This window comes from Elgaria multicarinata, chromosome 1 (genome assembly GCF_023053635.1).
Source record: "Elgaria multicarinata webbii isolate HBS135686 ecotype San Diego chromosome 1, rElgMul1.1.pri, whole genome shotgun sequence".
Lineage (NCBI taxonomy): Eukaryota > Metazoa > Chordata > Lepidosauria > Squamata > Anguidae > Elgaria > Elgaria multicarinata.
In genome coordinates, this window is record NC_086171.1 from 33,241,267 (window position 1) to 33,253,528 (window position 12,262).

Sequence of the window (12,262 nt, forward strand, 5' to 3'; positions counted from 1 at the left end):
GCAAGTCAATTTGCAATCGTCTCTTTCTTATTTAACCCCTTTCTGCATCAATCAGAATTTGGCCTCGGTCTTTCACTGCCAGATACAAAAAGATGTGCCACCTGCTGCTAAAATACAGATCAAACCCTAATGCAGTAGTTCCAGTTTCCAAACCAATAATAGCTGAGTTGTCATATAACTAGAAAAGCAGCAGGTGTTCTGGAGTGTACAGAATAGCATGAATAACAATCCTTATTGCGTGAAAATATCAGAGGAAGCTTTGATAATTGTCTGCATGATCCGTCCGCACAGTAAATGGCAAAGCCTTGTCACTATGCACATGACACTTGCTCAGCTTGGCCTCAGCCAGCCAAGCCCTTCTTCCAAGCAACCTTTGCTTATTTTAGGGGATCTGTGAAGTTCAACATGCTTGGCATTCGACTTCAATCCTTGGCTACAGGACTGCAAGGCATAAAACTGTCGTAGAGCCACTTCTTCCTGGAGGCACAAAAATATCAGAATCCCTTTGATAGATGTTGAAAACCCTTCACAGTTTCTTGGATTAAGCTGACTTGCCTTCTGAAGTGACACTCCGACCTTTGGGTCGACTGTGGTGCATTCAAAACATATGAATATGGCTGATGTGGCACATAATGTTGGAAATATTCCAAGGATAGCCCCTTGGGATCATAGATTTGGGAGGTACCTTGGAGTTCATCTAGCTCTATGCAGGCTCTGCAATGGAGGATGGAGCTCCATTTCTTGGATGTGTCTTCCTTGAATGGATTAGTGGGTGCCTGTTTTCTGTTTCCTATTTTTCACTGTCACACCAGGTCAGAGCATTGCTGGAGGTCATGTTTTGGGACAGAAAGACAGGATACCAATACTTTAAGAAATACCTTTTTAAAAGAATTTTTCACTGATTGGCTCTCCAAGGTTTGGGCAAATGTCGTTTCAATCCGTCTTCCTGAGATCCTTTAACTGGTGATGCCAAGAAACAAATTTGGGACCATCTCCATGCAATGCCTGTGCCTCATTACTGAGCTGTGGCCCCTCTCTTTCAGTCACACAACTTATTCTTGTTGCTCACCTAGAATATGCTCAGGACCGTAATACAACATCTGATGAAACAAGGCAAAAGTGCTTCAGATGATGGGGATGGAAGAGAAGTACAAAGTTGGGGAGCACAAATATGAGGAGCATTACATACTGTGGGGGGAAATGGGGAAAGGATGACCACAAAGCTACTTCCAGAATATGTCCTACTGTTACTGGAAGCAACCATGATGAGGACACTTAAGCGTTGACTGTTCAGCACCAAGGACAGCACCTGATATTGCAATGCTGAGCTCACCACTAGCTAAGGATGGATGAAAATTTCTTTTCAGTTAGCAAAACATTCAAACTTGACCTGTTTGGAAACCTGAAAAATAATTGCACATTCCCAAACTTGTGATTACATTCAAAAAATGCATTTTTCTATTTTAAAAAATGTGCATTTTCATGTTTTAGTCAATGAATGCGAAATGCACACTTTCCCCATTTGTATGAACTGAAAAACAGTTTGCTTATGAAAAATGATCAAGCAAAATCTACCTCCAGGATCTAAATATTTCCATTGGAGTAGCTTGTGGATCCAGCTATCCAAGTGCAGATAAGTCAGTTTTTGCTCTGTGACAAAAGTTATTTAAAATGATACATTATCTGAGTAGGGAACATGTCCTTGAAGGGGACATTTTAAAAGTCTTGCACAATTAGAAGAAAACGTCAAACAATCCATCATATGTCTTCTTCCCAAGACAAGTCACTTTGATATATTGAGAGCCCAGAATGTAACAGTACATTTGCTCTGCATAATCACGTTAATTCTGAAACTGTCATCTATGAAGAGAGCAGTAGAATCACAGCTACATTCTTAACACCTAAACACACACACAACCTCTTCGAGAAATTAGTATTGCTGTTGATATTTTTGTTCATTTCACTTCCTTGGTTCTCCTAGGCCTACTTCACACAAACAGGAGAAGACATTGTAAAAAACTATCCCTGGACTTCAGATGGCTGGAGGGAGATTGCTCAACTGAATGTTCTTATATTCTAACATTCAAAGAGGATCTACACGTCTTACTGAAGGCACTTGCGTGTAGATCCTGCCCCAGAGACAGTGGAGGAGGAGGCTGGGGAATCCAGCTGCGTCCTTGCCGCCACCGCCGCCTACCTCCCCGCCGGCCTCCTGCTCTTTCCCTGGCAGCAGGAGGCCAACGGGGAGGTAGGCAGCGGCGGCAAGGACGTGGCCGGATTCCCCAGCCTCCTCCTCCTCCGCCTCTTCCTCCGTCTCTGGGGCAGGATCTACACTATCGTTTTTGGGGTGCACTGGAGGCGCACGCAAGTGCCTTCAGTATGACGTGTAGATGCCCTCTCAGAAGATGTGCTAACACTGTTCCTGGGCTATAGAACATTTCAATCTAATGTTGTGCCAGGTTTCCTTCAGCTTCTTCCCCCTGCCTCCAATTTTAGAAAATGGGCCTCACCCTTAAGCTTCATTGCCATTGAATCTGATTATGTGACAACTTCTCTGTTTCCAGAAAGAATATGGCCAATTAAAGAAAGATCTTAAAAACCAGAACTGAAGCAGTAGCTGATCAGGACCAAAAACAGGCTAAATAGTTCTGGAGAGAGGAACATTGAAGGGAAAGTCCAAGGTTCAAGAGGTGCTGAAGCTGGATTGATGCATGACCAGGAGTGGAAGGGGGGGGACTTTCTTCCTCTTTTGCGCAACCCCTGAAAATGGGTGTGAATTTTGCAGTGGTAGAAAATGTTCACAAGAAGCTCCTCCTTGTCTCATCTCACCACTATTATTTATTATTTACTTAAAATATTTATATCCCGCCTATATCACTAAGATCTCAGGGCGGTGTACAGATAAAAACATACAGTATAAAACAATAAATATACACAGTTAAAAACAAATTAAACCATAATCCAAGTTAAAACAATATATAATTTAAAAGCAATAGATGCAGTTAAAACAATGTGCCAGTGAGTTTAACCATCAAAGGCTTTATTAAAAAGCCATGTTTTTACTTGGCGTCGAAATGCAATCAATGTTGGCGCCAATCGGGCCTCCAAGGGGAGGGCATTCCACAGTCGGGGTGCCACCACAGAGAAAGCCCTCTCCCTTGTCCCATCATAACGTATATGTTGCATTGGTGGGATGCGGAGAAGGGCTCCTCCAACAGATCTAAGGTCTCGGGCAAGCATATATAAGGAGAGGTGCTCTCTCAAGTATCGAGGTCCCAAGCCGTTTAGGGCTTTAAACGTCATTACCAGCACCTTGAATTCTGACCAGAAGCGTATAGGCAGCCAGTGCAGTTCCTTTAAAACCGGTGTTATGTGGGCTCTGTAAGATGTACCTGCCAGCAGTCTAGCTGCTGCATTTTGCACTAGCTGCAATTTCCGCGTCGTCTTCAAGGGCAGCCCCACGTAGAGTGCATTGCAGTAGTCTAATCGGGAAGTTACCAGTACATGCATTACTGTGGCTAGGTTGCCCCTTTCCAGGAAAGGCTGTAGCTGGCGGATCAGCCGAAGCTGACCCCAAGTACTCCATGCCACAGAGTCCACATGGGCCTCCAGTGACAATGATGGATCAAGGAGTACTCCCAAGCTACGCACCTGCTCCTTCAGAGGGAGCGCCACCTCATCCAGAACAGGCCGCTTACCCACTTCCCGGACTCGGGAACCACCAATCCACAGAGTTTCCGACTTATCAGGATTCAGCTTCAGTTTATTGGCCCTCATCCAGCCCATTACAGCCTCCAGGCACTGGTCCAGCACATTCACAGCCCCAGCTGACTCCGACGACAAGGAGAAGTAGAGCTGAGTATCATCAGCATGCTGATGGCACCCAACCCCAAACCCCTTAATGATCTCACCCAACGGCTTCATATAGATGTTGAACAGCATGGGGGACAGAATAGAACCCTGTGGCACCCCACAGCTTAATTGCCATGGGGTGGGACAGGAATCCCCCAATACCACTCTCTGCGATCGGTCCCGCAAGTAGGAGCGGAACCACTGTAACGCAGTGCCTCCTACTCCCATCTCGCAGAGCCGACCCAGTAAGATACCATGATCAATGGTATCAAAAGCTGCCGAGAGATCCAGGAAGATCAACAGGGTAGCACTCCCTCTGTCTTTCACCTGGAGTAGGTCGTCAATCAGAGCCACCAAGGCCGTGCCCTGGCCTGAAACCAGACTGAAATGGGTCCAGATAATCCGTTTCTTCCAAGAACGTCTGAAGTTGCCCAGCCACCACCCGCTTAAGCACCTTGCCCAAAAAGGGGTTATTAGCAATAGGGCGGTAGTTCTCACATACCTCTGGGTCCAGGGAGGGCCTCTTTCAAGGCACCAGGCACCACTCCCTGACAGAGGGAGACATTTACCACTCCCTGGACCCACCCAGCCAATCCACCTCTGCTAGATCGAATTAGCCAGGATGGGCAAGGGTCAAGCTTACATGTAGTGGGACCGACTGATTCAAGCGTCTTGTCCACATCATCAGGCTGCAACAACTGAAACTGATCCCAAAAAACATGATTAGATGGGGCACTGTACACCTCCCCAGACGCTGCGATAACTGTGGCATCAAGTTCCGAATGAGTACGAGCAACTTTCTCCTCGAAGTGCCTAGCAAATTTATCACAGCAGGTTACCGAGGGTTCCTATGGCCTTAGCTAGACCTAAGGTTTATCCCGGGGTCATCCCTGCCTGTTCCCAGGATATCCTGTGTGTCATTTACATGAATCGGGGTGATCCCGGGATAAACCTTCAGTCTAGCTAAGGCCTATGTCATTATGGGTAATTACATTGTCTGATTGCTTCATATATATTCCCTGCCTATCGGAGGCTACTAGCTTATCAGGGAGAAGGCTAAACTCACCCATATGTACATGAGTTTTAATATGAAGAAGCATTCCTAACATAAGAGCTATGCTGAATCATACCCAAGGCCTTAGGTATCTAGGCCTACATCCAGTTGCCCCCAGTGGCCAACCAGCTGCCTGTGGGAAACGTAGAAGTAGGATATGAGAGCAAGAGCGCCTTTCTGCTTGCAACTGGTATTCAGAGGCATATTGCCTCTGATCCTGGAGGTAGGATATGACTACCTTGACTAGTAGCCATTGAAAGCTTTATCCTCAACAAATTTGTCAAATCCTTTATTAAATCTGTCTGATTTGGTGGCCGTCACCACATTGTGTGCTGATTGTGCGAGCTAGGCCCTAGATTCCAGGACATTCCTCCCAATGCGGTTTGCCCCCTGTGGAAAAACTAGGACTATGTTTTTGATGCATTTTAATAAGAAGATTTAGCAACGGGCAGAGCCATCCTATGGAAGTGGGAAATCTGTGAAGGTCAATCCACCACATCCAAAGTCATACCAACTTACTGCACCAGCAGTTAGATCATATGGCAAAAAAGTAATTTTTTTCCCAGTGTTGATAGTCCAGATACTTATTTGTGTGGAAGCATCCTCATTGATGTGCATAAATATCAAAGGAGTAACTTTGATGTGACAAAGAAATCTGCTTCTAAGGAAAATTAGTATGTGCTACAGAGATATAACCTGCAAAAAAAAAATCCCTAGGATTCGCTGCTAATAAATATTAATTGGTCAAATGGATCTTAAAACCTATATCATGATCCAGAAATTTGTGTGCGTTCAGATGTCGTTCACTGCTGTTTCAGGCGATGTAATTCCACATATGCATCAGAGCTCCAGAATAGAACTTCCATGTCTAGGAGCAGTACCTTACCTCTTTATACCAGATGCTAGGTCCATGCACCAACCACACAATTCAGTTTGGACCCCATTTCATTGATTGAGAAAACAGCCCAATTCAGCTCGGACCAATTCGGAGCCTGCCCGCTTCTACGCGGGTCCAAATCACATTAATTTTCATGCCTCCATTGACTATCACTGGGAATCAACAAATGGCTATAACATATTTTTTTTCTCCTTGTCAGAACTGAATGGCAATGACTTGCTTCCCTTTACCACCCCATGTGTGTTGTTTTGGACTTGATAATTTGCATGAAAATGCCGTATGTCATAAAGGTGTCCCTAAGCAAGAAACCTGCAAAATGTGCAGGGTTTAGAGAGTCGTTACTACGAATATAAAACCATTTAAGACATTTTTGTTTTCTGCTTAATTGGCATCAAAAATGCAAGGGTGCAACAGGGCAGGGCTGGTTGATGGATGTGAAGCACACAGTGGAAGAGGCAGAAAGACTTGAACATCCAGCATTTTCCAAGCAAGGCCCCAAAGCTACACCTTCCCAGGTCCAACACAATCCTCCAAATTTCTTTTGAAGTCCCTGTTCCTGAGAGAGGGAACTAGTAAAGCACTTTGAACTCTCCATCAGCCCTGCAATATATTAATTTAACATCTCTCCCCGAAAGCGCTGGGATTAGAGAGTTCTGGTAAAACTATTCACTGTGATCCAAAGCTAGAGCTCCCAGTCACAAAACGACACCCACTCCTCTCCCATACCCCTCTTCCCACCCTCATCTTTTCCTTATATGGAGAGCCAGGGGACAAATGTATCAATGTTTGAAGACACCCTGATTGTGACCCAAATCTTCATGAATGTTTTCAGTCTTCATGAGTGTCAAATCTTCATGGGTGTCTTCCGTTAGTCTTCAGATTAAGATTTGGCCTACTTTGAGGAGCTCGGCTTCAATGCGGCAGGGTCTTGCTATTTACTGTGTTATCTGTACAGCACCATGTACATTGATGGTGCTATATAAATAAATAATAATAATAATAATAATAATAATAATAATAATAATAATAATAATAATAATTTGGACGTCTCCCAAATCTGTCCCAACTCAGCCTGATTCACTTCGGCCGGCTGAACCATACCAGATGCTGAGGCAAACAACAGGAAAAGGGCCAGAGGCTTAACTACCTGCTTGTAGGGTTCCTGGCAACATCTGGATGACAGAATCAGCATGCTGAGCTAGATGAACCCCTTGATGAGATCCAGCAGGGCTCTTTCTTAAGGCCAAGAAGACACCGATGACATTCAAACTCTGGATATGTTTTTTAGTTCACAGTCAGTTCAGTTTTATTGTTTATAACACTAGGCTATTCTGTCCGTACATATACTTCTTCACTTTCAGTCAAGTAAACAAGGCAGATGTCAAATTTAAAACATCAAAAAAGATATTGAGATCATACATATAATTCTACCTGAAAGAAAATACTGCTTTCTGATGATTTTACTCTATTATCCAATAAATTCTAACTTGTTTAACATCCACAGAACATAGCTATTTCTTCTGCTTTCATTCTTAATTTCCAGTACCACCAGTACAATAAAATCTGCTTTTAATGTGATGGATGGATGGATGATAGAGATAGATAGATAGATAGATAGATAGATAGATAGATAGATAGATAGATAGATAGATAGATAGATATTTTCAGAAATGACCACACTTACACACACACAAACACACACAAATGAAGGTATGCAAATCTGATAGACTAAAGCAAATGTTTCATAAAACCAATGGCTGTTTAAATGGTGGGACTAAATTGTTTGTATATAAATATTACCTTTTATCTTCCATTTGAGTTTTATGTAGGATGAACACATTACTTTAATGACCTGCATTTAGGGAGGGAGGCAGGGGCAGGCTCACTCCGAAATCCTCAGCAGCCAGATGGCTGCCTTGTCTTCCATGAGATTAAAAGATGTTTCACATTCGCAGGCCTTGCTTCTGAAGCAAATTAATATAACCAACTAAATTGCCTGTGGTTTGCTCTTTTGTGTGTGTGTGTGTGTGTGTGCACGCGCGGAATAAAATTTAAAAAGAACTTCTGAAAGCAATTTTTGTCGCAGGTTCCGTGAGCAGATTGCTCTCCAGGTACAGCATGCTGGCTTTAAACATTCGGTAATTAATGGAAAGTATTTCGTGTTAATTGACTGCTTCAGGAAAGGGAAGTATAATGGCTCCTTATTAATCATGGAAAGAGACATACAGCACAGAGGCACTGCAATTATTGCACTAACGGTTGAGAAATGTTAATTAATGAAAAGAACAATGATGTAAGAAATTAGCTACATAATGCTTCCTGCTGGTACAGATTTGCACTTTAAATGCGTTTTCTTTTCTTTTTCGCATGGCAACCGCTGGATGTTGCTTTAAATAGCAAAATTTCTCTAACCTTTTCTAAAATGTCACCTATATTTCATCTCATGAACCACTAAGCTCGTTGAAGGCATTTTACCCCCAATAAAGCTTTTCTAAAGGACTGACATTCGAGAACTGGGGTAAAGCTTTGTGTATATCCACCTTCCCTAACCTGATGCCCTTCAGATGTGTTGGACTACAGCTTCCAGCACCCCCTAGCTAGCATTGCCTAGTGGGGATGATGGGAGGTATAGCCCAAAACATCTGGAGAACACCAGGTTAAGGAAGGAGGATGAACATGGGCTAAGTTCTCTGGTAGGAAAGCTATGTTGATGTTTCATATATTTTCACCCTAACAAAACAGGAAAGCTTTAACCTGCTTCCCAAAGACCAGTAAGGGAGTTAGTATCAGATGGGGGGGGGAGAATCACGTTTCCTTACTGTTGCTGTCTTCCTGGTTCTCTTCCGTGTTTGAAATGAGCACAATTACGCAGAGAAGAAAGCAGTGACCACGTGGCCTGTACATTTCAATGGAACAGCACCCTCTAGTGGGCATTTTATTGTGCAACCTCAGAAGAGTCGGGTTTTCTGAGGTTTATTTTGTGCCGGTAAAACTGAGAAAAGGAGCAGAAGACACACAGGAGGGGGATGGTGGCGTCCAAAGGACCCACGAACATCCGTGAGTGGCCAGTAACGAGCATGCTATATATCACTCATTCGAAAAAGCTCAATGTGCAGGAAATGGCATTTTGTAAGGTACCATGGACCCAAGCTGTTCAAGGCCTCAAAAAACAGCAGCAACACCTGTAAACTAAGGACCAAATTATACATAATGGCAGCTGATATTTTGTGTGAAAAGACCGATCTAGCCCAGTCAACTACAAAGGGTTGGAGAGTGTGGATCTTCTGCAGTACCAAAACGGTGAGGAATCAGAATCCTCTACAGCAGTGGTCCCCAACCTTTTTGACACCAGGGACTGGTTTCATGGAAGACAATTTTTCCACAGACCCGGGGGGGGGGGTGTTGAGGGGATGGTTTTGGGAAGCCTTCCCACCCACCCCACTCCAGCATCCTGGCTTTGCTTACGCTGAGGCAGGCAGGCAGGCAGCTTCGTAATGGCGCACCCGGAAGTCGCTCTCCCAGAGTGGCTTCCAGCTGGGTGTGCCATTCCGAAGCCGCCCCACCCCACCCCAGCGTCCTGGCTTCGCTTCAGCTGGGCAGGCGAGATGGTGCCCTGCGCCTAGGTATGCTGGGGTGGGGTGGGGTGGGTGGGTGAAAGCAGCGACCCGATTCCTAACAGGCCACAGACCGGTACCGATCCGTGGCCTGGGGGTTGGGGACCCCTGCTATACAGGTTACCTTGCTATTGTCTGCCATCCCAGTTGCTTTCCTCTTCAGACAGACTTCAGTTCCAGAAATGTGCTTAGCATAGAGAAAACCATGTGGAAAGGCTGCAGCGAAGGGAGAAAGTTTTGGACCCCTCTTGATGTTAAGAGTCCCTCCCTCTAACTGTTTTTTCTGATTTGGGCACATATGTGTTTAAGCACACATGTCTTCCACCACGACATCCAGTTTAGCTCTAATTAGCAGCCAGTGAATACGGGTGTGATATGGTCGGCTTTGCAAATCACGCAAGGCAACACACTTGCATTTATGTTCCACTGTCTTCAGCAGATCTGTGTTGGTTTCAGGACTGGAGAACGTGACTGCCTAATTGGAAGCACAGCAGGTGCAACCCAGTGAAAGTTAAGCACATTTAAATCCCATTGGCTTCCGTGGAAGAGTTACTTGTGTGCATAATGACCTTCCACTGAAATCAATGGGACTTCAAAGTGCTGTGCTGCGGCTGGATCAGGCCTAGTGATTTTCATACGGCTTGCTGCCATGGGACAGCTGCGTTCCACTAGGGTATCGAACACACAGGTCATACTTGTGCGCACCGCAATGTTTCTGCCATTTCCTCTCTCATGCTTCCAGGGACAAATGTCAATCCCCCTTCTCAAGCCAAGAGGACAAATCAGATACCCTGTGTGTGATGTGTTCATGCCTTTAGATCATCATCTTGAACAAGACTTCTGAGTGCACATGTGGGAGTTCTTGTTGCTGGTACAGATGTGTGCATCAGCAATACTCAAGCTTGACAAAGTACTCTGAATTGCATTCAATGATCTTTCTGACTTGAGTCCATTTCAGATTGCAAGCTTTGTTTTTGGCATGAAAATCCATGCATAGTTTCCTGAATGTACCCATCAAGTGTGCGCATCTTTGAAATGCATGCATCCTTCTCCCCTTGATTAAAGCCTATTTGTGCACATATTTCAAAAGTACATGTTATTTCATGTGCATTTTTCACACACTGTCGAGCACTTCCTTTTTTTGGGGGGGGGGTTGTCTGCAAATCACAGTGCAAGCTCAGAAATGTACAGACTTCGATCACAGATTGCGTCTGAGTCCACATTTGGTCCAGAAAATGCGAACATGGTAAATCCTGATTTTAAAAAATGAACTGAAATGAATTTCTCATACATCCTTAATTGTGGGCAAAGAATTCAAAATGAGCCAGTGTGGTGTAGTGGCTAAAGTGTCGGACTGGGAGTCGGGAGATCCGGGTTCTAGTCCCCACTCAGCCATGGAAACCCACTCGGTGACTTTGGGCCAGTCACAGACTCTCAGCCCAACCCACCTCACAGGGTTGTTGTTGTGAGGATAACATGGAGAGGAGGAGGAGGATTACGTATGCAGCCTTGGGTTCCTTGGAGGAAAAAAGGCAGGATATAAATGCAATAATACAATAATACATTGGTCATGCAAAACTCTGTGGCAGGAGTCAGCAGAAGGTAAATCAGGATGTAATGGTAGATTTCTGGGTGATTTGCAGCAGATCATCAAGTGTTTCTGATTCCCAGCTGTCTAACAATAACAACTAACACCCGCCCCTCTGAACATGCCAAAATAAAGTTAGGTTGTTGAAAAAGAGCTCTTGTGAGGGAAGTCAGGGATGGATTTTTTGTGTGAAAGGACTTGTGAGCTTGGTTCTAGTCCCAATCACAAATTCCTGGGCTGAGCATATGCTCAGAGTTACTCTGTTCCTTCATGCTTAGTGCTGGGGTCCCAACATGGTGCTCGTGAACACCATTGTGGCCATGGGCACAGCCCAGTCCATCAGGCAGCTTCCTATGTTGCACATCTGATTGGCCACAGATCCTGATATGTCAGAAATCCCTATGTTCCACCAGCCAAGCTCCCTGTTCTCAAAAAAAAATGAATTTTGTTTTTTAAAAAGATTTTATCTTAATTTTAAAAAATAGAAGGGGGAGGCCAGCATGCTGCAAAGTGAAGGGCCAACCTCCAGCACCTCTGACTGACCCTCATTTAAAATGATGAGGGGGTCTGCAGCCCCAGTACTTTGTTGTTAAGCATGTCCCAAAATGGTTTCTGTGCCTACCTGAACCACTATTTTGCCTAGATGGGGGACCTCAAGATTCTAGCAGGAAGCAAAGTAGTGCAAACCTGTAGATCACAAGCTATGTGTGCTTAAGATCAGAGACCCAATGCGTATCATCATTTTAGTTCCTCAAAATGGAAGAGACATGAGCAAATGTCCAAAGCCTACATAATGTATGACCCACCAAACCAAATGCAGAACGCCGACCCTGTTTTGCGGTCTGACAACAGCTTCAGATCCTTAAAGGAACAGCCCTGTTTTAAGTATCAAAAGATGCCATTGTTGTAGTAGTCAGAGAACCTGGTACTCTTGAGAATCTGGATACCAAATAAGCTTAACCGATGTAAAATTTAGGGTTGAGGATCCTTCCCTGCATTTAGCCGCATATGGTTCATTCTCTGCCTCGTCACCTAACATCAGCCTTTTCATCAGACTTCAGCCGAGGAAGAGGTGGGAAATGGGTACTCCACCCGCTCTGCTGAGAGACCCGGGTAGGATCTACACTACTGCTTTAAAACAGTTTATAGTGGTTTTGACAACTGTTGAGGCCCATGACACATTCCATAGACAGTTTTCAAACCATTTTCAAAGTATTGCATCCTGCTCAGTTTAAACCTGGCCCAGCTCCTCTCTC

General features: G+C 44.5%; 1 protein-coding gene across 1 annotated transcript in view; it reads left to right on the forward strand.

Annotated features, from left to right (window-relative positions):
- The window catches only part of ADARB2 (adenosine deaminase RNA specific B2 (inactive)), a 484,223-nt gene that overhangs the window by 453,547 nt on the left and 18,414 nt on the right, over positions 1-12,262 (forward strand). The gene's annotated exons all lie outside the window — the stretch shown is intronic.